The sequence below is a fragment of the Seriola dumerili genome, unplaced genomic scaffold (genome assembly GCF_002260705.1).
Source record: "Seriola dumerili isolate Sdu_G_001 unplaced genomic scaffold, Sdu_1.0 BDQW01000002.1, whole genome shotgun sequence".
NCBI classification, from domain to species: Eukaryota; Metazoa; Chordata; class Actinopteri; order Carangiformes; family Carangidae; genus Seriola; species Seriola dumerili.
In genome coordinates, this window is record NW_019174257.1 from 10,798,877 (window position 1) to 10,826,435 (window position 27,559).

The 27,559-nt window shown below is 39.2% G+C and overlaps 1 protein-coding gene across 1 annotated transcript in view; it reads left to right on the forward strand.

The window, feature by feature from the left end:
• lrrc7 (leucine rich repeat containing 7) overlaps nucleotides 1-27,559 on the forward strand; it is a 70,648-nt gene that overhangs the window by 2,809 nt on the left and 40,280 nt on the right. The gene's annotated exons all lie outside the window — the stretch shown is intronic.

The window sequence follows — 27,559 nt, forward strand, 5'->3', positions numbered from 1 at the left end:
GAGGATTTTTTTGTTTTATATCATAACAAACTGAATATCTTTGGGTTTGTCAGACAATATATAGCATTTGGAGACATCACATTAGGCACATTTTGATGTGAATTTTTCACAATTTTGTGCCTTTCTTGCACCAAAAGATTCATTGATTAATCATGAAAATACTCGTTAGGTGTAGGGAGTGAATTTTTGATAGATTCTGGATAGAGTATGACTTTAACCAGTGCCTATATTTAAGAGCAAACTACACACACTACAATTTTGCTGCATTTTCTCAAAACAAATCCATGTAAGGGAGCCTTTGCAGGATTTTAGAGAGGCAGAGGAGAGCAGCGAGGGGAGTAGAGGAGGGAGGAACAGACAGAAACATTATCCTCTTCGTCACGGCACGTTCTGTACTGTAGGTTCACACAGGCTTCATGAAACTGTTCCAAACTGGTCTCTCAGATGATAAATTTATCTCATCCGTTTTGTTCATTTAACGGGTTTAATGTGATTTTTTTTTCTTTTTTTTTCTTCGCTGTGAGTACAGATTCATATGGGAGCATCCATTCTGTCCCTCCTCCAGTCTCAGTGACAGTGTTGCCATGGTTGCATCATGCACATTGTTCTCTCCAGGGTGACATAATTCTTTGGCTCAAATTATAGATTGTGGACCCATTCTGTACAGTCTAACAGGAAAATGAAATTTGGTGGGAAATATTGAACTTTTCAATATTCACAGTGCCAGTTTTTGCTTTTGAGGGTCACTGAAACACATATGATATATTCCTTTAAGTAGAATGAGTCAGATGTTGCTTGCATGAAGCAATCTTAGTATTTTAAGTGTGTTCTGTTGTAGGAAGTAAGTAGGAAAGAAATGTGCTTGCTTTACAAAAAAACAACAACAATTAGTCGATTAATCAAAAACACTGTCAACTACTATTCTTTTTCAATAGAACCTTCTTCTACCCATCCATCACCAGCCCCAAATCCTTGCCAATCCCAAACTAAATGAATTATTGTACACCACTGAAGAATCACAGAGATGAGTTACATTTAAAACCGTCTGTACTGCTAGCACCAGCCATGCTGGGCCGTGTCTATGGACACGTCATGTGGCGTGCCGTAAAACTGTTGTAAAACGTGAGTGGTGTTCAAGGTGTTCACGGCGTTTATGGTGTTTATGGCGTTCATCATTTGTACACTGATTCGTTCAGTTCAGCATTCACAAAAAATAGGAACGTTTTCAATAAACAACGTTCAATAAACGCGTTTATGCACAACGCTGGACATTATCATGCAAAAACATCAAACACTCTCTGGTTCCAGCTTCTCAAATGTGAGGATTTGCTGCTTTTTGCTGTTTAACATCATTGTAAATTGAATATACAGTATTTGGGGTTTTGGACTATTTGCTAGATAAAATCACTTTTTTTTGTACTATTTTTTGACATTTTAATGACCAAACGATTAAGAGATCAGTAAAGGTAATAACAGATAATCAATGAAATAATAGATAGATTAATTGATAATGAAAATTACTGTTTGAGCACCACTTTTTCCAACAGGTTTTTGACAAGTTTAAGTGGAAGTTTTTTATTTTTATTTTTGAAGACAGATCAATCAACAGATCAGATCAATCGATATTGAAAATTATCACTAGTTGCAGCCCTGTCTCTGATATAATTTACCCAAACACTTTGCATATTAAGTCATAACTAACTGATTTTTTCTGTTGCCTGGTAGATAAACTAGGAGAAAACTCATTTTAATGAGGCAGAAAACCAACAAAAGTGTAGAATTACAATTAATTAATTACCTGTAGAATTATACCTGAATCTTTTAAGAATCCCGTGCCAATCTCCTGTTGTCTTTGTCATTATTATCGTTGAAACATATTTCCATAGTTTTCAGTGGTTGCCAAAATTATACCCTAAAGTGCAAAATGCCCGCTGCAGCAGTGTTATATGACTCCTCGGGCTTCACGATGCACAGCTGTGGCTCACCAGGCAACATCTTGTTGTGATACAGTGAAGGGACATGTCGTGGAGCTTCTGGTATTTCTCTGTCTCAACAAAAAGTCCCTCTTCATCCGTTGTGACAGCAAAAAGAACGCTAAAGAGGATGACCTGTCATTGACAAGGACAAAGTCATGTCAAGATATTGTAGCTGGGTTGTGCCAAGTTTGGAGTATGTTCTGAAATAATGCAGCGTTTCAGGCCATGTATGTGTCTCACTGCTGGTTCACATAGAAAATAAAAGGAATGGCTCTTTGGATATGCACAACATGGTGGCTCCATGTGTACTTGTATTGTGAAAATGAATAAATTAACAGTTTGGGGAAAAAAACATAGGATTGCATGCAGTTGTTGAACAACCTGGCAGGACTGTTGCAAGGTGTTTCACACCATACAGTAGGCTCAGTGTGTGTGGGTGGATAGTTGAGTCTTTCACACTTGTCCACTGTGTCATACCGTGTGACCCTGTGTTTCTGCTGAATTTGCTAGGTTTGTGTGTGTGTGTGTGTGTGTGTGTGTGTATTTGCAGTTTTGTTTTGCCTCGCCTCTGTTGTTGCCATGTTTCCTGCTCACACAGTTATAACCTGGTGGGAACTGGCGCAACCCATTACCACATTTTTCAATTTTTCCCAAAATGTTTTTGACCTCAACAGTTATAGAGATGTCAAGTAGGGTGTTGTATTATATTCTGTTGTCAGTATGTAATGTATGTATGTGGATATGGAGGAGGCTCAAAATAGATAATGTAAATGATTATATCTGAATCAATACATCCACACTGTACATACATAAAAAAAAAAACAACAAAAAAAACAACTTAAATATTCACTTTTTAAAATCTACAGCCCATCGCAAATGCAATTTGTCACATTTGTCGCTTTGTCGCAGACATTGTTTAGTATGTTCTCTGTTGGATGGTTTACAGTGTAGAGTGATAGGAAGTTAATTAAATTGATGTGATGCACAAAAATCCACAACACAACAACTCACAATATGACCAACAAAGCATGACACCTGATACTTTCCACATCTTTCCACAGTTCTTTTGAATGAAGATATCTGACACACTTAGACTTGCATTCAGCTTTTGTTCAGTAAATTCAGGATTTAAGTTCAGACTGACTTTATTATTAAAAACGACAGTATTATTGCTGGGAAATGCAGGATTTATGATTTTAAGACCACACTGGTTTGTAGCTGCTCTCTGACACCTGGCTGGGACATGAGCAGTATCTCTTTTTCAGTCACACATTATTGCCAGGGTACATCACAGCTTTGATTAATAGTAGCTGACTTATTCCAGGTTCCTGTCCAACGAAAACCACAATCTCTGTGTGTTCCAGCACAATAGATGGAAAATTAAGTCACTAAAATGACTCCTTTTGAGGCTAGCTCCTAAATTAATTGAAAAATATGAGAGTGATTCTAACAAAAGTGAGTATTCCACTTCCTAAACCCTGTAACACACTTAAAAAAATAAAATCACAGGACCTTTTTATTGCAGTGAGTAAGTGTGTTTTATACTAGAGACAGTAGCCTGACCGAAATGCAAGAAAAGTCAGTCCCTTGTAGAATATAACTGTCCACTTTCAGATTTAATTTCTTTTATTTTCCACTCAAATAAATAATAATAGATTTTCCTGGGAAACAAAACTTTAGTGTGTTCTGCGTTTACAGTAAGAAATCAGAATTACTAAAAACCACTGTTGTGAGCAGCTGGTAGACTATTCATCACCGCGAGGGGCAGCAAGTCAATTTTTATACATTTCTTTTGCTCTAGAGAAGAAGTCAGTAGAAAATCATAACATTAATAAAGAGAAAATGACACATCACTTGATCAGAAGTTGGTCCTGCATTAGAAACACTTGGTATAATCTGTGGTGGAATGTACACATTTACACGGTATAGTATTGTGCTTCAACACAAATTTGAGGTACTTGTACTTGAGTATTTTCATGTCACTCATGTTATTACACAAATATTTGATAGATTCAGTTACTAAGAACTTTACAGATGAAGATTTCTGCATACGAAACACATGAAGACCTTATAAAATATGATGCTTTGTTAAACTACCGAACACAAGTAGAGCTGAAACAATTAGTCGATTAATCAGTGAACTGATTGACAAAATTAATCTGCAACTATTTTGATAGAGTCATTTTTCATGTATAGATGAAAACATTTAATGGTTCCAATAATCATTTTGATTTGTTTTTAATGATTTTGAGGTTTGGACTATGGGTTAGATAAACTAAGCTATTTTCAGAAGTTTTGCAATCAGTTGATCAGTTAAGAAAAAAAATCAGCAGATTAATCTGTACTGAAATACATGCGGTTGTATACAAAATATTTAAAAATTAGCTCCACTTTAACCAACTACAACAGTAAAATCCTGATTTTACATTAATGCTGGATTAATAGTCTAATGATATAATATATAAAAGCATAGTAACAGTGTTGTGCATGAACGTGTTCAACCGTTCATTGAACACGGTCATATTTTTAGTGAACGCTGAACTAAACCAATCGGTTTACAAATGATGAACGTGAATGTTCAGGTTTTATGATAGTTTTAGTTGACGTTTTACAACAGTTTTACAGCAAGTTTTACAAGCAGTTTTATGAACAAACAAGTGAAGACTTAGATTTAAAAATCCGTATATAAATACAATCCGTCTAACTAATGTCTGTGTCAGTGGTGTACAATAATTCATTTAGTTTGGGAGTTGCAATGATTTGGGGCTGGTGATGGATCAGTAGAAGGAGGTTCTATTGAAAAAGAATAGTGGCCTTTATTTATTTAAAAAAAAACGGAACAAATGAATGAATGAAATTTTTGGAACTGTGAACTTAGTTCAAAATTTTAAAAAATGAACTATGAACGTGAACTAGTTCTTTTTAAGTGTGAACTGGCACAACACTGCATAGTTATAGTCACAATGGGCATCTTTCCTCATTGAGTATTTTTACTTTTGATACTGTGAATACAATTTCATGATTATACTTAGGTACTTCATGATTACTTTAGTTCGTAACCAAATATTTATACAGTGTGTTTTTAGTACTTTTACCACTGACCATAGTCCATTTTGTTTTCATGCTCCCTACAGATGCTTTAAAAGACCTAAAAAGTCAGTCTATGACCTACCTTATGAAGTACAAATAAAAAATGTTTGCTTTCCCAAAACACATGACAAGTCTGAACTGATCCAGTAATTCCTGGAGAGGGGATGCAAAGTGTGACAGTCTCCCAGGAGATGGGAGGAGTAGGAGGAGGAGGCGGGTCTGTCTGCGTCCTGTGCTGGTTGGTCCACGTGTTTCCATGGGCGACCCAGTCTCTCTTAATGGGACAAAGGCCTGGGCATCCTCTGGTCTGAGCCCTTCATTAGACTCGAGTACATTTGGATGTTTGAATGGAAGCGAGAAGGAGACAGAGAGGAGGGACCCTAAGGCCTCTGTTAGTCTTTAAAATCCTTTCATCCCTTTCAGACTCGCAGCATTTAACATGGAGGTAATTTGAACCCATTGAGTAAAATAATAATAAGCATCTCAGTGTAGCAAAAATAACCACAACCCCCATTTATGAAACAACACAGGTGAGATACAGAAGGTGAAAAGCAGAAAATAAAAACAGACACATGATTAAAATAAACATTTGATCAAAATTAGTTGTGTCCTCAGTTTTCTTTTGGGTTGATTGTGACTCAAGTCAACAGAGAGACTTTTAAAAAGCTGAACAGCAGAGTGAACGGAGAGATGAAAAGGCAGAGAAGAAAAATGGGTGTGAATTTGAGAGCAGCAGATCTTTAATCTTTCTAAGTCGACAGCATCTGCCTCCTGTCCTGCTCTGTCTGTCTCAGCTCAGCTGTCACTGGCTATCAGACATGAAGCCACTGAAAGATGGCTTGTCTCAGTGTTCACTCGGGTTCACTGCTTTGTGACATTTTATCATCCCAATAAGACAACTTTTTCTCCATAGTCACCGTATCTCTATGTTTATATGTTTCAGCTCTTCTTTAAAGGAGAAGTCTGGCATTTTATATTTTTCTTTCATTACTGTCAACAAATCCCAAAACCAACATTGCAACAGTGTCTCAAGCCTGTCTGTGTCTCTCAGTCCCAACCCTCTTCCAACTGAAGACAGACATCTCCATAAACTGGTCACAAAAATATAGTTTCATTTCACCGAAAGACTAAATCATTTCATAAAATAGTGGGACTTTGTACATTATTTACAGCTGCAGATACTGTATCTATGCAATTGTATATCTGGGAGTAGCATTTTCTATGTGGGATCAACACAAAACAAACTACAGTGTGTGTGTTCATTTTAATGAAAGAATAAGCTACCTAGTCTAACAGTGTGGCAAACATGATATGTTTTTTTTATAGTTTCTGGACAATATTGATTTTTATATTAGTTTTAGTATTTTCATTGGATTTGTTGACATCACCAGACTTATCCTTAAATTTTAATGCATAACATTTGGCCACGAGTGTCTTTTATTTGTGTGAAGATTATGGATGTAGATTTTAGTTTGTTTCAATGAGGTTTTGCAAGCTGGTAGTAGCAGTCCAACACTGCTCAGTGTGTGACCATTATTTGCTACCCTCTCCTTAGTAGCAAGGAAAGTCAAGAAGATGATACAACTCTCCACTTAAGATCTGCTTTGGCCACTTATGCAGTAGTAGACGTACTCAGATCTTTAACCTAAGTAAAAGTAGCATTACGACAGTGGTACCTGGTAGAGTGCCTACCATTGGGACTCAGTCCTTACCACAGCGGCCTGGATTCGAATCTGACCGACAGCACTTTCCTGCATGTCATCCCCTCTCTCTCTCTCACCCCAAACATTCCTGTCTCTCTCTCACTGCTACTCTAATGAAGGCATAGAAAAGGCCCAAAAAATAACCATCCAACCTGTCGGACACTTTTGCCTTGGTAGCACTATTTTCGTTGTGTTTTGGTCTGTACCGGACTCATTCTTCACACAACCTTGACAATTTATTGTTTGAAAGTCTCCTGATTCTATCTCTGCAAGGTGTTTTGGGATCCCACAATGCAACAACTGATAACACAGAATTGGTTCAGACTTGTGGCTATGGCTCAAAAGTGTTTTATCCAAAGAAAATAGTACTTTAAGTCATCTTTTTATGCCAAAATGAAATAGGTGAGGTAAAAAAACTTATATTTCTAGGGTTGTGGCTGTATTCAAAAGGGTTGAAGAACAGTAAGTTCTCAAATAAATGTATTGGAGTAAAAGTATAAAGTAGCATAAAATGTATATACCAAGAAAAACAGTTACTTTCACCACTGTACTTGTAAAAATCCCTCCTGTTATTTGAAACGACTTTCTTTCCCCCAAAAAGAAGAATAAATGCCTCACCTAAAAGCAAACAGTATAATCGACCTTTTTCACAGCAAACATTTTGATATGTCAGAACAGGAAATGCGCAGGTGTGACTAATAACATAAATAATGACTGAATTCCACCTTAATGGAAAAGAGCCATCATTTAAGTAATTCATCATCCCACCTGTGCTTTTTGTGCTATGACAAGTCAAAACGCCTTCCCGAAAAATGTCTATTTTGTGTTTTAATGTCAAAATGACTTAGATTTTTATATTGGACTAAAAGAGATAATGCTTTATGATGACACTTGATACTTTTGGCACCATTTAATGCTTTTTGACTTTGTGAGCATAAAATATCAGCAAATGTCCTGTAGAGCATAGTACACTCATGCAAGCATGTCAAACATTCATTACTACAATATCACAAGCAATATTACAAACAGCGTACTATGTAAAAGCTTCATGCCTTCTTTCCTCTCAGTAAATGGTATTTGAATGAGGCTCTGTTGAATGGTTTTGTCCATTCATGGGTCTATCTCTGAGATGAGATGTGGTGTGATGATCTTGTTTGACAGTGTTTTTCTTTACATTTGAGCAAAGTCCTCAGGCTCACTGTAGCCACCAGTGTGTGGAGAATAGTAATAGACCATTCCACTGCACGTGACTGAAGGGAGACCTCAGACCAGTGAGTGTGTGTGTGTGTGTGTGTGTGTGTGTGTGTGTGTGTGTGTGTGTGTGTGTGTGTGTGTGTGAGAGTGTGTGTGTGTGAGTGAGTGTGTGTGTGTGTGTGTGTGTGTGTGTGTGTGTGTGTGTGCGTGCGTGCAGTGTACCATGTCACTCTTGACTCTAGAGTGCTCATCCATGCATGTGTATAAGTGAGTATGTGGAGCTGCATGTGACTCTATGAATTGTGTGTGAGTGAGAGTGGTGAGAATATTTCTTCATTGTGAGGGCAATTTTGGCTGGTCCACTTCAAAGGACTGTTTGAAGGTTAGGATCAATACCCACACTTGAGCAATTAAGTGCCTACAGAGAGTAGACAAGTGTATCTTGTGTCAAAAAACTGCCAAGACACAGTACACATGACCAACCTTGTCTCCTAGAAATTATGTTCATATATGACTAAACTGTTTTCCCCTTTGGTGACAATGTAATTTGCTGGCTGGATTATGTTCAGAGGCAATGTTGTGTTTTTTGGGGTTTTTTTTTGTTGTTATTTTTTTGAATGAATGAATGAAGCACCATATTTAGAAATGACAAGGTTATGGAAAAATCATGGTTTTTATGAAATGTAAATAAACTCAATGTGTCTGAAGTTACTGTGAACCATTTCTGTAGTAAACCAGACCAAGATATTTCCCTAACCAAGGGTTGTGAGTGCCTAAACATAACCATCAACATTGCAATAATGCTGGAGTCACTACAAGTTAATATTGTACAGAAAACAAATAAACTGTCTGTGAACATTTTACTGCATTACATTAAGAAAACATACCCTGGTTGCAATGTTTTTTCTTACAAAACATATCTGCTGTGGCAAATTAATTGTGTATAAATGTAATTTCTAGGGGAGACAGTTGACTTACCTCACCCTTAATGCACACTTCTTCTAACTGTGCTTTGAAAGAATATTCAGAGTTAAGTGTATCTCACAATTCATCATGCTCTACTGTGCCACACCAGTCCAGTTGTTAGTCTTAACCCAGTTAACCCAACTCTGTCCCAGGGAGCTATGCTCAACTTCCACACTCTCGTGGTCATAACAGGCACTTGAGCTCTGTAGCAATTACCGGAAGTTCATCTCACAGGTAACCACTCGACCACTTGCAAATAGTCTAAGTGTGGGTCTTAAAATGGACCGTTAGTCTCAAAGTTATGGTTAGAATGAGGATTAGCTTGGGTTAGGGTCAGGGTTAGGGGCTGTAATACATTTCTATCATTGAGGCTCCTCACAAGTATCGAAAGACAAACGTGTGCCTGAGTCAAAGCTTGGGTGCTGAATGCATCATTGACTCCCTCTTTCTCCCACTCTTTATTGCCTTCTCCCTCTCTCTGTTCTTGTCAACTGTCTCTCTCTGTGAGTTTATGTAGGCCAGCTCCCACAGGTCTTATGGGCTCTATAGGTGTCCATAGGACTGCCTGTATGGCAGCTGTAGCATGGCAGCCTGTTCCTGCTGCCTTACACTTGCAGTAAGCAGGGCTCATTAGCAATTCAGTTGTGCCTGTTGACATGTGCACCTACTGCACATGAAATACACACATCAAAATAGTCAATCCTTTTTCTAGAAATTATTTCTATACAACTAAACTGCAACTTCAGATATGCTTTGTAGGAAATGTGGATTATGTTCAGAGGCAACACATTTTTTGAATGCATGAATAGATACATTTATTAACAGATAAAGGCCTACTCATTCATTGCTGTCAGACATCGGCCGGATGAGCTTCACTTGATAACACTTTTTTTTAAACTTACATTTATACATACTTTCTCAGAATTTACTGTATGTTGGAGTCTTTGTTGTCCTTTGTTGACGTTAGACGACTCCATTTCTAAGCCAGTGTTAGCCTGTGTAGCACACTGTTGGTGCTGTAGGGGAACGAAAGAGAGGCATTGAGGCAAAGCTTTCAGGAGTAAACATAAACATCACAGGCCTGAGTCATAGCTTGATCAATTGTATGATATATCCCTACGACTTTGTCTGCTCACTTCATCACTGGAATTACATATATACAGCTATACATGTTCTTCAGCGAGGTTGTTCATTTAGAAGTCTAAACCACAGATAAGGAAGTTTGTTTTAAACCATTAGAGCTAGAAAGACAGCGAGGCAGAGAGAGGTAGGGGGTGGGGGAGTGACAAATAGCAAGTACAGACTGTGTGCGGTCCTACAGCACATTTGTGGCAATGACGTATTGTCCCTTTTTGTATACAAGAACATTTTCAACTTAAGTGTGAAGATTTAGAGATAAGGTTAAATGTTCCTGCAGTAACAAAAACGTGTATCTTATTCTACAGTAGTGTAAGTTTGAAATAGTGTTCTACAACAATAATAGATGATCTGCACGAATGTTCCCTTCGAGCGCTGTGAATCGTGATGGTGTAGTTCGATGGTGCCCAGGTATGTGGGAGTGAAGTGTCTCACCCTTGACTGACTGGCCTGAATTTGCCTTGTGATGCCCACGTCGCTGTGGCGATGGCATCGTGTTAAAACATTTTTCAGAGCAGCTTTGTGTCGTGACTAGTGGGTTTCACACCGGCGTATTCTCACAGAGCTGCCTCCTCGCTCTGACTGTTCTCCTCCCGTCTCCCTCTGTGTCCAGACAGGGAAGGTGTCTGTGGTTACTCTGCTCTGCAACGAGCTGTGTCTGCTCATACTGATAGTAACTGATGGTGAATGGTGGTCATGTGGCGGTATAATGACTATTATCATTATTACAGGGGAAATGATGAAGGTAATCAGTAACAAGGTGCATCATCTCTCCATCATACAAGCTTTCTGTCAAGTGGTTTAGCAGTGACTGCCTATGTCCTGAGCTTCCACTGTAGCTCCCCCTCAGGTGAAGTAATGGGTTTTGCATACAAGGGATGTGAGGTTGCATGTGTTTGTAGCTGCAGTGCAGTGCTGTGACCCGCATTATGGCTGTGTACGTCCTGGCATGTGAAGAACATAAATTCTCAATTTCAAATTCCACCTGAAATCATATTAATCAGGTTAGTCCAGCCGATATATCTTGCAGCATCAATATGGTGGACACAAATGAGGTCCTCCCATAAAATTTAGATCCCTTCTATGGTAACATTTGGTTTTACAACAACACTGGGCAAGCAGGTTAGTATCATGTTTCTAGAAACAGCTAAACTTGTGCAAATCATATTTTAATGTCAGTGGCAGTTTTACCTGGTGAAAAGGATTTGAAAAGAAAGATCTAATACGTGTCTATCGCCTGAGTGTGTGAAAAACAGATGGGGCAACGCACACCGGTGGTATGTGATGAGAATCAAAACACCAGCACCCAATGTTTTCTATGTACAGTAAGCCCACACACCAATGACATCTGGATATGCGTTATCACAGGTTTATGTACATAAGCTTTTTGGGATAAGCCATTGTCCTATGTACCAGCGTTGATGTGTGTCAGGCTGGTGAAGGTAGAAGTAGCCACAAGATAGATAGTTAGCTTAGAGGGAGAGACAACTGGCTAGATAATCCTACACCCCTACTTACATACAGGTCTCCATGGCACTACATTCACTTGTCATACATGAACAGAGGCACGGAGTTGTCATAACCTGCACGAGCTGAGGAGAGTTCACGATGGTGGCCGTCGGCCCAAACAATACAGCAGCAACATCATCACACCAAAACCGAGGGAGGCGCCATCATATGGTCCAACTAACAAGAAAAAAAGAGTGAAATGTTTGACTGAAGACTGGTATACAGTGTTTCAGAAAAGCAGCAGTTTGCACATTTGCTCTCTGGATTGGCATCCTGGCTACCATACTTTGACTACTACTTTTATCTGTTTGAAGTGTGTCAAGTGTATGCAATGGGCATCAAGTGATGCTAGGGTGGATAGTGTGTTGAACTTAAGTCCTTTTTCCCACACTTCACTATTAGCAGCTTGCAGCAGATTCACAGCCAGAGATTTGATCGCTGGTGTAATGTCGCTTCATGTGAGCATACTTTTGTAAACCATAGTATTGTCTTTTATTTTTTTAGATAACTTACTTATCATAATGTATATCTAGTAAATTACATTTTCCATCTATTGGTATTGTTAATTTGTTCCCATACTCTTAAACCCCTGACAAATATACATTTAACAAACATCAGGAAAGTGGTAACAAAAGGTATTGACCTGTAATAATAGTTTTCCCATCATGTTGATGCTTGACCTTAATGAACAGAGTAGAGGGTATCTAAGAAATACAAAACAGATGCAGAATTTTATATTCACTGAAAATGGTCCAGCATACAAAGTCCAAAATCTGGCATTTCAGAACTGCTCCACCCTAGACTTAAACATTTTACCACACATACTGCACACCTACACTCAGATACACTAAGTTTACATTCAGTCCACAGAATCATAAAACATTACACCAGTGGGTGTTGAAATGATTTCCATTCCCAGTCCAGTTTTCTCACCTGAGGGACTGGTTCAGAAGTGTTGTATAAAGCTTGTCAAAATGGTGCTCTTAGCCAGGGCTTTTTAATTAGTGCTTTATGGTAATTTTGGGCAATTGAGTCCCCCGGTTACCTTAGCAACGGCTCACAGTGCAAATTTCATGGACTGTTAAAGAAAGCTTTAGGGATAACTTACTAAAGGGTGTTTATGCAAATAGAGGCTGTAATGCAGGGTGAGGAAAACATTCACAACCCTGCAAACATGTTGCTAGAGTTCATTGTAAGAGAGACTGTGCTGTAGCTATGTGCATAGGTGCTGAAGTGACCTTGAGCAAAACAGTGAATCTAAAAGCTGGAAGCTGAAAAGTATCAATGCACAGATGAAAAGCCACTGCATATTATCTATTTTCATTTAGAGAGAGGCAGAGAGGGGAGGAAGAAGAGGGGACGGGAGGATAGAGGAGTGACAGAGGCAGCAGCAGGTGATAGATGGAGTGAACGCATGAATAGAGATCCAGACAGTCATGCACAGCTATCAGCTGGCAGTAAAAAAGAGAGATTGACTCCCGGCCAGAGCGAAAGAGAAGGGGAGAGAGAGAGGGATGACAGAAAGATAGAGAGGTTGTTCCAGATAGCAGCAGGTCTCACAGTGTGTACAGAGAGAGTTTTTCAGGTGAAGGTGAACCGTTCTCTTGCATTCAGGACTCTGTGTGCTCTGTATTCATCATGATGGAGGGACAGAAAACTGGACTCAACGTCACACATTGGGGGTCAGTAACACATCTCAGGATAAAAATCACAAGTTTCAAAGTTAAATTTATGGTTTTATTGTTAAAGTTTAAATCATGACAAGGTTAAGGCTGGGGCAAGGGTCATGGTCAGACCTGTCGCAGTTGTGGTTAAGGTTAGAGTGAGCATCCAGGTATTGAATATAGGGACTGAGTAATGCTTAGTGAGTAAGTAAGTAAGTAAGTAAGTAAGTTAGTGAGTAAGTAATTAAGTAAGTAAGTAAGTAAGTTTAAAAAAAAAAGAGATAAAGAGCTCTCGATTCAGTTTTGGCTTGTGATGCTTTAAAGCTGCACTAATCAATAATTTTATATTTATAATGGAACAAATGACCATGTATAATGTAAGAGGAGTTGAGTCCATAAATAGTTATCACCTGACACAGCAATTCCCCTGAGGTCTGTGGAGCGTTTTATCTTTCAGGTCATTGTTTTGGTTTTATGGGCCACAACTTTACTGTTCTGGTTCATTCTCACCACTCTCATCAGCATCATTTCTAGAGACAGCATGCAAAAAAGCAGAAATGCTCTGATGAATCTGCTGTACCTGCCCAGCACTAAATAGCAGACAGGCGAAGTCAGTAACTGGCTGGTGAACATAGTGGAGCATTTAGCAGCTAAAGAGCTCAAGATATTTCCCTCTGTAGACCGAAATAACTAAAAAGGAATATCTGCTAGCAAGCCGTTATCACAGATAGCATGTATGAGTCGTGAGCAGAGAGTGACGTTCAGTTGGAAAACCACTGGTTTTAACCACTTTCTGTTTGGAGAGCCCCACATTGGTTGACTCCTGACAAATTTATATGTAGGTGACACTTTGGGCGATGTGGATCAGACTGTACTGTACGTGAACTGGTACATCATAGGTTGTACCTCGAGGACAGAGGGTTCATATTTAGGCTTCAAAATGTTAAATCAAATTAACCTAAAACTTTTAATAACAAGTGTCACCCTGTTCTTAGTATGATCTATGAATAGTTCAAAGCTTCTAGGTCAACAGTTGCAAGCTGAAATACCTGACACTGTATTAATATGCATATATGTGTGTGAGCTTATCTTGCTATAATCGTGTGGTCTGAAAACTGGTAGCCCGCTATACTTATGGAGTCTTTATGTATTTGTGGGGACCAAAATGCTCAACCCCACAAGTTTAAATGGCTGTTTGAGGGTAAAAGCTTAGTTTTAAGGTTAGAGTTAGAATTGGGTTTAGGTTTAGGTTAGGGGTAGGGCTAGGCATCCAGTTGTGATTATTTAGGTAAGGGTAAGGGGCTAAGGAATGCATTATGTCAGTGACGGGTCGCCACAAATATAGTGAAACAAGGATGTGTGTTTGTCTGTGGTGTGTGTGCATGCGTGCGGGCGAGCGTGCATGTGTGTGTGTGTGTGTGTGTGTGTGTGTGTGTGTGCATGCGTGCGGGCGAGCGTGCATGTGTGTGTGTGTGTGTGTGTGTGTGTGTGTGTGAGAGTGTGTGCGTGTGTGTGTGTGTGTGTGCATGCGCGTGTCTTCTTTCTGCTTTCCTCTCCTTCTGGCTCTAAGCGTTGGATGAGCTGCTGGGACACCAGCATGCCAAGGTGACCTTAAATAAATAACTAAATAACACAAAAATAAACACACACATGCCCACACATACACAAAAAAATACACTCTTACTGACTGACATTGACATCAAAAGTCAATTTATAAGCCAGTATGTCTGTCATCTCTGTTTAAGACTAAATCTTAATACTTCTTTGTAAATCCGATGACGATTATGTATACTCAACCAGGCTTGGTTGTAAAACTATAAATAAACAAAGTGAAACGTAAACCAAAAATGCATAATTTTCCATAACTCATTTTTTCAGATGGTGTTTGCATTGAGGTAGGGTGTATTTGTGATATAGTGTGACTTGGCTTTACACAAAACCTGAAACCTTTGTTGCATGACACTGAAGGTTCTGGTGGATCAGAGAAACATCTGAAAAGACAAACCTTTTTATCCAGAATGTTTGTCTCAGTCACAGCTGAAGACTGGGATAAGGCTCAAATGGGTGATTAGCACCTCAGGCTGCACATAGACATCAACCAACAACTGGGGAGTTGCTGGTTCAATTTCCAGCTCCAACATAAGCACAATAACATCTATAACAGAGTTTAGCAGTGGCTTGAAATTTATGCCCAAGCCTGACCCTGCTTGCTTTCCCAAGAGAAAGCCAGGAACCTGATGAAACGGCTTCTCCAGGATTGGTAGGATGTGGTACTGCATATATTTAGTTAAGGGGATGAAGGATCTTATACTTAAGTAAAAGTGGGAATACTACAGAACAAATATACTCCATTTCAAGTAAGATTTCAAAAAAGAAAATTCACCAAAGTATATAGTAATATTAATAAATTAGCCCAAACAAGGCCGGAATTTTTCAAGTCTTTTTTCAAGTCCAATCCTGTCTGTTGCAGGTTATAGACCTCAAACTTATGGTGTTGAACAGCCCTAACAGGGTTACCTTGAAAACCTTGTAGACCTCGAAGAGATGAATGTTTCTGCTATGTGTGATTAAGGAGTTTAATGTATATGAAAAGACAAACTTTGGTTTTACAAAATGTCATGAAAAGTTATTATTTACTTTTTCTCCTTTCATACTCATGATTGATTCCAGAGAACAGTCTGTGGAGATTTTCATGGTCTCAGACACAAGATAATAAGTTTATCTTTCCAATGAATCACCTTCTGGAATTTAAAAATGGACGCTGATCGAGTCGCTCCCATTGAGAGAAAACAAAAAGTACTGTGCTCGATTTAAGATGGCTTCCCTTTATGTCTCTTGGTAGGGGGTGCGATGGAGGAAGTGAGAGAAAAAGTTAAACACAGAGACAGACGGAGGAAGAGCGTAGAGGAAGAGAGAGAGAGAGAGAGAGAGAGCGAGAGAGAGGAGCCTGAAAGGGAAAAGGGAGAAGACAGAAAAAGGAGATGTGCCGGGGCGTCTCAGGCAGAACTGGGCCAATGAGCACAACCCTGGAAGAACAGAGAGGAGAAAAAATAAAAGACTGGCCTGGAAACAGGGAGAGAGAGTGAAAAAGTGAGGCATGACAGAAGGAGAGGAGAGGCTCAAATAAAATCACTTCTGTGAGCTCACAGATAGTGAAGAACAGTTGGACGAATGATGCCTTCAGACGAATAAACCAAATAAGATGGTCTGGAAATTTGTTTGTGAACAGCCAGTTGACTCTCTGTTTATGACACCACTCCACTTTAACACATAATGATAAGCATAATATGCATTTTATAGTCTAACCTCTCATATTGAGGACAAAAGGTAATTCCAGTGTATTTTAACTTTGATCCTATTTTTGTAGTTCTGCCCACTGTCCCTGTTCAACCCTGTCTCCTAGAAATGATGTTTATGTACAACTAATTTGGGGCAGCACAGTGGTGCAGCAGTTAGCACTGTTGCACTCCTAGAAAGTTCTGGGTTCGAACCTTCTGGGCAGCCGGGGCCTTTCTGTGTGGAGTTTGTTCTCCCTGTGCCTATGTGGGTTTCCTCCAGGTACTCCAGCTTCCTCCACCAGTCCAAAGACATGCAGGTTAGATTCACTGGTGACTCTAAATTGTTGCAGGTGGGAATGCTATTGTGAATGGTTGACGGTCTCTATAAGTCAGTCCTGGCGATCTGTGAAGTGTCTACCATGCCTCTCGCCTAGTGTCAGCTGGGCTTCGCCCCCCCGCGACCCTCAAAGGATAAGCGGTATAGCTAACAAGTGGATGGATGGATAAGTAAAACTAATATTGCTTCAAAGCAGTATGAGAAGAAGTGTGGATAAAATGTGGAGGAAACATAATTGCAATAGGATTATGTTTTCCTTTAATATAACTAGAATATGTTATTAATGTGTGTATTTGGCAAGTCACATGCGTTGGATGCTTTTTTTACCTAGCCACGGACGGGATTCAGGATGTGAGCCCGTGTCTCTGGTGTGACAATCGTTTGCCTTGTACACCTCTCCTGCCATTTACCCCAACACCTCCTGGTAAAGCTGCTGTTGTTAATAAATGTAGCATATTAATTAAAAAAAAAAAAAACTTTCCTTTAAAAGTAATGCAGCCAGTGTTTAAGTTTGTTTCAACAATGTAACAGTTTTCTATTAACATAATTTCTAGGAGACAGGGTTGCTCAGTTGATTATAATATTGTACTCAACAACCTACTTGCTGAGATCAGGGAAAGAAAGAATAAGTAAAATGTAGCAGTCACACAATCAAAACTGTTGTAACCAAACCTCGGAGTTTGGTTACAATCTGGAAACCGTTGACCTTAATCTGGAAGACAACGGTGAAGGGTAAAATTATTACTTAGGCTGTTGGTTGTAAACATCCATCACAGTTTTGTCACCAACGTCTTGGCTCACTTTTGACCTTGCTCTAGTTCTATGGGCTGTTTTCCTGCGTAATGAGACATTAAATCCAGTTGTTCCTAACTTTTTTGGCATTTGACCCTTTAAAATAAAGCTAAGTCCAATTAAAACCCTGTATCGTCCCTTGCAGTCTCCCACTTATGAGCAGTTCAACCAGAGTGATGATTTTCTTTGTCTTATTTGAATTACTTTTAGACTCCTGAATAATTAAAATACAGTGTTGGAGTTTCCCCATTGGTCATTTCTCTTTCAAAATGATTTAGAATTAACAAGTGTTAAGGAAAACTAGGCACCTTTGTTACTTGATTGACTGACTTTTCAGACCCCTTCAGTAACTTAATTTAGTAACTAAATCTAGCAACTTTTTGGACAAACCTTAGCTACTTTCCTTAGAAGAGGGTCACCATTACTGACCCATGAACAGAAGGTCGGGCTTTACCTCCGCAAGCATACCTCTATGTGCTGACTGCACAGCAGCTGACGTGAATGAGCTTCGAGCTTTCTCTCTGAGTTATCATTTTACAAGTAAATATAGCTGAAATCACAGCACAGCAGTTGTCTTTAACTTATGTGTATGGTGATTTTGTCAGGTGAGATCGTGGTTATAAAATCAGGATTTTAGCAGTGCAGAGTGGCAGCTTGGAAATGGTTTGATTCTCCCAATCCATCAGTCTATAAACCCAACTAAATTCAATTTACAATAATTTATAAAAGAAAAAAGCAGAAAATACTCAAATTCGAAAAGCTGAAAACAACAAATATTTGGCATTTTTTGCTTGATAAAGGACTTAATTAGTCAATTAAGAGAACTGTTGACATATGTTGACCCTGTACTGTAGAAAATCTCTGCACTAACCCAGATGTATGTTCCTGTCTGATAGCACGAGTCTCTGTTTCTGGCTCTCTGTCACGCAGCCCTTCTCCGTCTGGCTGCTTGTTTATCTGTCTTTATTGCATACTATTTATACATCCCACTGTTTGTCTGTCTAACTTTTCAGTCTGTCATTTGTTGGTTTTTGTCCCTGAGTTCTGTGGGTCCTAAACTTTTCCAGTACAGAGTGAGAATTGGTACCTTTTGTCATTTGGGAACATTTATTTCAGGTCTTTCTGTGGCTGGAGTCTCTGTTTGGGTAACAATGGTTTGACCCATTTGGTGCATTTGTGTATTTGTTCATTCATGCATCTGGGCATAATTGATTCCCACATTTTGGTTGCAGGTGAATTGTCAGCTGTTTTGCGTTTTGTCATGTCAGTCGATTGTTATTTTTAGTGTCGGTGATGTAAGGGTCATTGAGTTTTACAGACATGCCACCTGGAGCCACAGTGGCAGCAGACTGGACTGGCTGAGAGTGTGAAAATGCCATGATTCAACAATGTTAGTTTGTTATTCTTTGAGTACTTGTCGTCACCAGGAAAAAGAAAGCACTGGTCATTTGTTAAAAATACTTAAAATGACTTTGGTGTTGTTTTCCTGACAGTTTTATCTCTGACTTGTCTGAGTAATATCCTCTGTAGCAAAGGTGGAAGTAGGAAGCATTGTTATACAGCTGTAAAACTTCTTAGACAAGTTGGTGAAGGTGGACGTTGGGCATACAAAGCCTATGGCCCCAAGAGTTACTTAAATGTCAATCATGACATTAGCCAAATAGTTTTAGTTACCTAAACTTGACCAGACCTTATTCCCGGGGTAACAGATCAGAGAATGATCATATGGGATGTATAATTTTGTCATGCTGATTGTCCATTGTGTAAATTTACTGTGTTGCACTACTGCATGTCTGTCCGTTGAAGAGTTTTTTTGTTGAGGTACACCAAGGGGGTTGTATGCAGTGCAGATTTTGAAGCCCCTCGAGGGCTTGATTTGTGGTTTGAGATATTGAGCAATATAATTAAAATGCCTTGACCAGGAACTTATTTTGTAGCTACAATCATCATGTTTATATTTTTTTATGACACTTGAAATATATTCTTGTGAAACTGATTCTGTCTACATTGACATTATCCACTATTTTGACAAATTTACTCACAACAGGCAGGATCTATTTCCATTGTCCACTGAGGAACCATTTGGACGCTATTCCTAAAAAAATCTAAAACATTTTGTTGAATGACACGTCTTCTTTCTTCCTTTACTGAAAAAGTCAAGTAAAATGATTTCGCTTCATTCTAGTGCCCCAGGGAAACTCATTGCTGTGGGTGTGTCTTTGCTTGCAAGCTAGTGAGAAGCTTGCTTGTTAGCTTACATTTTAGAAATAGGCAACACAATGCTTTCTCCAACAGTTAATGGGATATTATGCCAAGTACTTAACTTTGTTTGTATCTGTTATCTTGGGAGGGATAAAAAAGGGATTCCCGGAAACTGTAATATTAATCATCTCTTCCACAGACATTTTCCCATGGCGAGTAAAGACTAAACTTTGTTTTCCACCACTGCATCAAGTTTTTCTTTCTTTTTTTGTAAATCATTACAGAGCTTTCAGATATATTTAAACTTTTCAACCCATCACTGATGACTCTTGTGCTGCTTGCTATGGCATAGTACTTTAGGAGGCGATTCATTTCTGATCTGAGTGGTAATGAATAGCGACTAACCATGCTTCATTTTATGCTCCTTTCAGTGGATCAGAAAAAATCAAATAAAATCAAATTTTTGTTGCCTCATAACAAGAGGGTCAAGAATTTTGATGTTTTTCGCTGGACCACAACAGCGGGGCCAGCCCTATAATCGCATATGTTGCTGACTGACTGATCATAATTATACCATTGGTCAGCCGAATGCCATATGACTGAGTTGGATTTCCCGATTGGCCGTTGCTCTTTCAAAATGATTTGGCCTAAACCCTTTCTTTTAGGGGGCGTTTACAGCCTGCAGTGTTGCCATTGCCAACAAAGTACATTTGAAGTGAGCTGAACTGGTGGATGGATTTTAGCAATGCAGCAGCTTGGAAATGGCTTGGAAGTTAACATGTAGCCAAATATCAGCCACTATTTCATACTTGTTCCATTGTCTGACTACTGAAACAGAAAAATGTGTAAATGAGAACAACTTTATTGGGTATTCTGTCAATCAACTAACTTATTGTTGCTGCAGTAAAGACATGCAGATTAGGTAAAATGGTGACTGTAGGTGTGAATGTGAGTGAGAATGTTTTGATCTATATACATTAGCCCATATATATCAACCCTGTGATATACTGGAGACCGGTGCAGGGTGTATCCTGCCTCTCTCCAAAATGAGCTGTGAGAGGCTCCAGACCAGGAGCGTAGGTGTAGGTGTGGGATGGATGGACTACTGGACAGATGTTGCTACATATTTGTTAAACTGGCAGCAAAGTACATTAGTTGTCAAAGCTAATAAAGACATATTAAGTATGCACAAAGATGCACAAAAAAGGGAAAAGTTTGATATTTATTAATTTATTCACTCTCTTTATGTCCTTGTTCTTTGTTAATGTGACATGTGGCTGGAGGATATCCCAGATTGCATTGGCTGTGAGGCTACAAAGACCCCTCCGGATGTCAAACTTATTATATACCTAAATTATCCAAATCCATCATTCCCCTAGAGATACCCTTGTACTTAAACCATTTTTTCTAATCATTCCAGTGCATGCCAAATGACACTTGACAACATTTTAATGTAGTATATTTCTGCTGATCACTGGTAGAAGCCTGGAGTTTCTACCAGGACATTTGTAAATGATTAAGTTCCTGGCTCAGAACAAAAGACAAATAAATCTAACTGTGTGTTTGTATGCCTGTGCTGGTGCAGGTAACTGCTGTAAGTGGCTATTTAATGAATGTAAAAAAGACAGAACAAGCTGTTCCTGGCTGCTAGTTAGCTAACTGCCTCCCACATATACAGTCTCTCTCTCTCTCACACGCACACACTGACACACTGCTCAGGGATTTGCTTGACAATGTGGAGCACTCGGATGTAAAACAGGATCTTCCATTTTCTTTCGCTATCCCTGTTGCAAGTAATCATAAACATTATGAGTGTGCGTGTGTGTGTGTGTGTGTGTGTGTGTCAGTTATTGTCATTGATTTATATTTATGTGGGAATTTTACTGAATGTGTGTGTGTGTGTTTCACATGTGCTCATGTGTGTCAGTGTGTGACTGTTTAATTGAGAACGAGTGAGCCTGGGGTAAGCTCTGCAGAGTGCAGCATTCACAGCTTTTCATGAAAAAAAAAAAAAAAAACTCTCAGAAAGGGAGAAAAAGACAGACGTGGAGAATCTGCTCTAAAGCTCTTGTTCAGGTGCTATAAAGGTATCTGATATATTAGAGTCCATGTAAAGCGTCGCCAAATGTGGAGTGATCACCCACTGAGTGCAGCATGTTCTGCTTTATGACAGGGAGAGAGAGAGAGGGAGAGTGAGTAAAAATACACCCAGCTCTTTGGAGACTGTCTCTATGGCAGCGGTTACTATGGTGACAGCAAGACTGCACGTGAAGTGATGGCTGTCATGGGACCCCGGGGAATTCACCCTGTAGAGCTGCTGGAGGAGACACACATACATGCACACACATTCATATTTCCATCATTTCAGTGGACATTACATTAATTTCCTGGAGAATTACACTAACCCTGACCATTACCACTGCTTGTGTAACCATAAACTTAAAAGTCTTAAAGTCTTCACTCTAATGAATGATTTAAATGAGTAATACAAGAACACACACACATACACACACACAAACTTGAAAAACCAGAAATACTAGCGGCAGGCGTACCGTAACTTTGTCACCATGGTAGCAATAAGAAATACACAGTTAGGCTTTAGGCTTGGTTAGGTTTAGGCACAAAAACTACTTAGTTAGGTTTTGGAAAATATAGTGGTTTGGGTTAAAATAAGTATATTCTTAAGGTTAGAGGACTTTCGTTGTCATGGTTACACTAATGAAAATAGAGTTAAGGTTGTGGAACAGTCATGGTTATAATAAACAATGCTGGTTTCACAAGGGATACAAACTGTAGGTCTCCTGTGTGATAGTCCTGTATTTTGTGGGCTCATCCATCCACCCATACCTCCTCCTCACACAGACTTGACTACTTTTTACCTGACCCACTAGAGGTCAGCTAATTCAGGTGATGTTGGAGGTCGCCTAATAATAAAAACGTAACCATGGGTCATAATGCAGAGACAACCTATGGACTTGTTTTTCCTATGATATGTGCGTCTATGACAGGGACCATTTAACACAATTAGTACTTCTACTTTTGTTGCTTAAGTACATTTTGCTGATAATATTTCTGTACTTTTACTTACTTAGGATTTTCAGAGTAGAACATTGTGGTATAACTACTTACTTACTTAAGAATCTGAATACCTCCAATACATCTTGCTAATCTGGAAACGTGTGCATGTGTGTGAGCAGCTACATATGTGTGTGTGTGTGTGTGTGTGTGTGCGTGCGTGCGTGCGTGCGTGCGTGCGTGTGTGTGTAGTATGTGTAGGTGGGTGTGTGTTGCAGCAGCAATTTTTTCAAAATTTGTCACTACTCACCTATTTGTTTTTTTTGTCAGACTCATGGTGCTGGTGCTAAATTATTTAAACGTGTATGTTGGGGGCTTGCACATGTAGTGTTGCCTCTGCAGAGTCAGTCTGCTCTGTCATGCTGTTTCCATAGCAGCAGCGAGAGCCAACGCAGCCAACCACGCTCACTTCCTCGTTTCACCCTATTGGTGCCGACTTGCGCTGAACACTCTTCCTACTTTTTTCTTTTTTGGCTACTGACTTTGGCTCCCCAGGAGTCTGGACAGGAGTGGATACACTTCAGTGTCCCCCTTACATTCATTCATTCAACCAGAGGACTAGAAACACAACAGAAACAAGAAAAAAAGCAACAGTTTTTAAAGTTAGGTCTCTTTTCTTCCCCAAAACATGATAATAATGACAGAACATGAGGGGAGTATAAGATTTTAAAAGCCTTTGTGCTGGTACACTGTGTTAAAGTGGTCATCTTGCAGCATTTTTTGGTCTTTTGTCTTATTTTCGTATCTTTCGGTATGAAATCAATAAATTTGAGAAGTCTCAGCAGCTCTACATTCTGTTTTCTCTTTGTCCATATTCTCATTTTTCCCACCATAAATTCAGTCCTTGGGGGTGTCTGTGACCTGATGGTGACTGCCCACAGTCAGCGCTCACTGTTGCCCACGTAAACAATCTCCCATTTGCTTCTAATATTTGTCATTGTCCCTGCTGTTGTAGCACTTGCTTAATTCTGATGGGTAACATCAGCTCTAATCTCTCTCTCTCTCTGCTCTCTTGACAAAAAAGATGTTATTTTTAGTCTACTCTGTCTTTGCATATTTAAGCTCTTACATCAATAGACTGTGAGGGCATAATCAAGTAGCTGCAGTGTGAGCAGCTAACAAAAACAGATTGTTTAGCAGACTGTGTGCTGATATTTATGCTATCGATTTTGCCAGATCACTAACCCCCAGAATAACTTTTCAGTGCTTTTATATTGAATCACTTTGGATGCTCTCAAAATATGTTCTTTAATTATTCAGAGTTACTTCACCACATGTCAGTGGTAAAAAAGAAATGTTGTAGCTTATGTGACTTATCATCATTGGTGGACAGAAACAAATAGACTTTATGACTGGACTTACCCACAGGAAAATGAAATCAAGCAAAGCTAAGCCTTGACAGAATTTAAAAAAATACATGATATAAGGTAAAATAAAAAGGTTCTTAACAAACTGTAATCTCTGGTTCTGCAGTCATAGAATAGTAGATGGTTGTATCAGTTCGGGTCAGTGCTGCTGGCTTATTTGGGACATTATACTGGGCCATCTGGCTCTTGGCTGTGATGTCAAGCGGTTGATTAGTAGATGCAGTAAGCATTAAACCAATTTGCACACCTTTGGTAGTCATGTAGCTTTCAGCCAAGTTAATGCAGGGTGCCTGCTTACTCAGCGAATGAGAAGATGGGTAATGCTACCTCTGATGTGTAACTGTGACAGAGCATATCACCTGATGTGTGCACTTTGCTGGTTCGATAGATCACAGAAACCAAATATTTGAGAGGAAGTTATTGTTGGCTGAAATATTAAAAGTTTTCGTACATACCAAAGATTTAGGATATGTACTACACACTAAAACAAATGGAATATACAGTAGTTTTGTAAAGTAACATCTGGTGTCACAGTACATAGTTTCCTTTGCCTTGTCTAAGCATCTTGCGTGCAGGATCTGACAGAGATTATACAGAGCAGAAAGATGTGTTGTGACCTGTAAACATGCTGTGTTGTATTTTGTTCCAGGCCTGGAGACTGTTAACATGGACTGTTGATGATGTTGAGCTTGTTCCATACCTATATACCGATATACTGTGTGTGTATAGGAATAAGAATTCTTCCAAATAGCCTGCTAAGAAGTTTTCCAGAAAGAACCATATAATTTTATAATTTGAAACTAATTATGAGTAAAAAATATAGCGATCACTTGGTATAGTTCTAGTCATTTCTAAATGTTCAGCTAGCACAACATTGAGACTTATTCAGAGGTTAGCAGGTGGAGTACACATGCAAAATACATGCAATTCAGTAAAAGTGAATAATAAAGTTTCCAGTAGTAGATGAAGGAGTGATAAATATTAGAGAAATTATTTGTCAGGTCTCTGAACTTTGTTTCCATTCTTCCTGTTATTGTTAGGAAACCACATGGTTCTCTCCAGGAAAAGTTCAAGAAATTATTAGGAAATAACAAAACTGTAAAACAAAGCATTACTGATTTTCTTTTTACCGAAATCTTGATCTTTCAAAAAGTCATCATCAAAGCAATTATCACAACCTGATAAAAACACTTTTCCCTCTTTTCCAGTAATCTGCCTGAAACAGAACTACTCTCTCTACATTTTGGAACTTCATCTCCTCTGGTTTTTCCTTTGTCTTTCAATAGGGCCTAATCATGAGTTTTATAGATGTTGTGAAAGTGTGTAAGTGAAAAGAGCTCTTGGCTATATTTGCATTTCATTGCATGCAAAATTTTGTCTGTTTCAATTCGTCTTAATTTCAGTCTCTAACTCCTGTCTCTGAACAGCTCAAGAAAATGACTTAACATAATGCACACAAGTCATTGAGAAAGAAGATTTTTAAACTGTTTACAATGTTGCTATGCTTATTAGTTAATTATTATTTTATTATATTTTGATTATTATATTATTATTAGTTGATATCTTGTCACACATCAACAACAAGATAATGAAATGAAATTTTTCCATGTGGCCCACTCGTAGTTTTAGTGCTTGGCCTTGTTTAGTGTCTGAGTTGGAGGTTGCCCTGCTGGCATAAGGGAAAGGAAAATACAGGATGTTTTATGCTTTTATGAACTGTGTAATCCCCACTCTTAAATCCCACCTGTTTCCCCGAGCTAAACAAACCCTGGGTTACCTTTAGCTCTAAACACCAGGGGTTAAACAGGAACCAGTGGTCCAAGGTGAGAGCAACATGAAAACTGCCGGGTTTACACATACTGTAGACAAACAGTAAATCCTGGCTCGCCTCATTACACCCGCTTTGACCGTGACTGTGGATAAGGATGTATTGATTTTAATGGTCCAACCCTTTTAGATAAACAGTCCTGGAGGATCTGCAGTCTTTTTCTTTTTTTTTCTTTTTTTATCAGATTTCACTAGGCTTGCGACAAACTAGAGAAGATAACATAGTGTCCTCACAATGCTCAAGATCACTCTGTCTGTCATCCAAATTCATCTGGTCTCACTGTGCAGCTGGACATGTGTGTGTTTATAGACAGATAAAGCTGCAGGTCTTATCTCTGAGACTCCTGGTGTCCCTCTTTCTTCTCTATGCACCTTATTTTCATGTTCTCTCCCTCCTTTTCTCCTCGTCATCACCCTTTTGACTTTATACCACAATTAACTCTTCATCATCTCCCTTTATACTCCATTTCTCCTCTCAACATCACTGCTGGCTTTAGCTCATCCATATCAAACAGGAAATTGAGACAGCAGTCCGATAACTGAAAATTCACTCTTTGTTCTGTCTGAAAGGGGTGGCATTAAAACGTTTTTATTTGTCAGTAGATTGAGTGTAGTAAGCGTTTGGGTTTGAAATGATAAAGCGGAATGATAAATCCTCACTCAAGGATTTTAATACCCATGGTTAGCCTACTTATGCCATTCAGCCGCTAGCCCTTTAAATGGAGTCATGTAATGGAGTGATGGAGTGATGTTGTCGCAGAATTACAAAGGATTCAGTCTAATTATATGGCTCTGGCTTGTTGTTTGAAGAGAGAGAGAGAGAGAGAGTGTGCATGCGTGAGAGTTGAGCCTCAGCCTGCTGTGAGCTGGGTAACTGCTGGTTGGCGGGGAAAGAGAGAGAGAGAGAGAGTGTGCATGCGTGAGAGTTGAGCCTCAGCCTGCTGTGAGCTGGGTAACTGCTGGTTGGCGGGGAACGGCTGTATTACCCATCTGCCCTGGGTTTTTACACCTGCCTGGCAGCAAAAAGCACAGACATTTGAAGCTCTCTAACTAATGTTGGTCCTACATCATCCCTGCCTTAAAGGATAGGTTCACATTTCTTTAGGTCTATTTTTAAAAACCACTCACAGGCCCATGTGTCCTGCAACAGTTGCTCTAATTTCTTCAGTGTTCTGGTGCCAGTAACCACAGCCATTTACCGAAGAAGAACAAAGAGGCTCTGTGTGAGGAGTCCTTTACTTTTTAAAGTTTACAGGTAAACCTGTACTTAAGATAGATTCACCAGTGAGTTAACGGTTACCTTTAAAAAAGTTAAAAAATCCTTTGCTGGGTTTGAGCAATAATTGTTCATAGTTTTTTAATCCTAAACAGCCAACAGAAAGAGGTGTTGGATGTCGAGATCGAACTGTAGTATCAGATAGTCAATACAGTTATTTGTACAA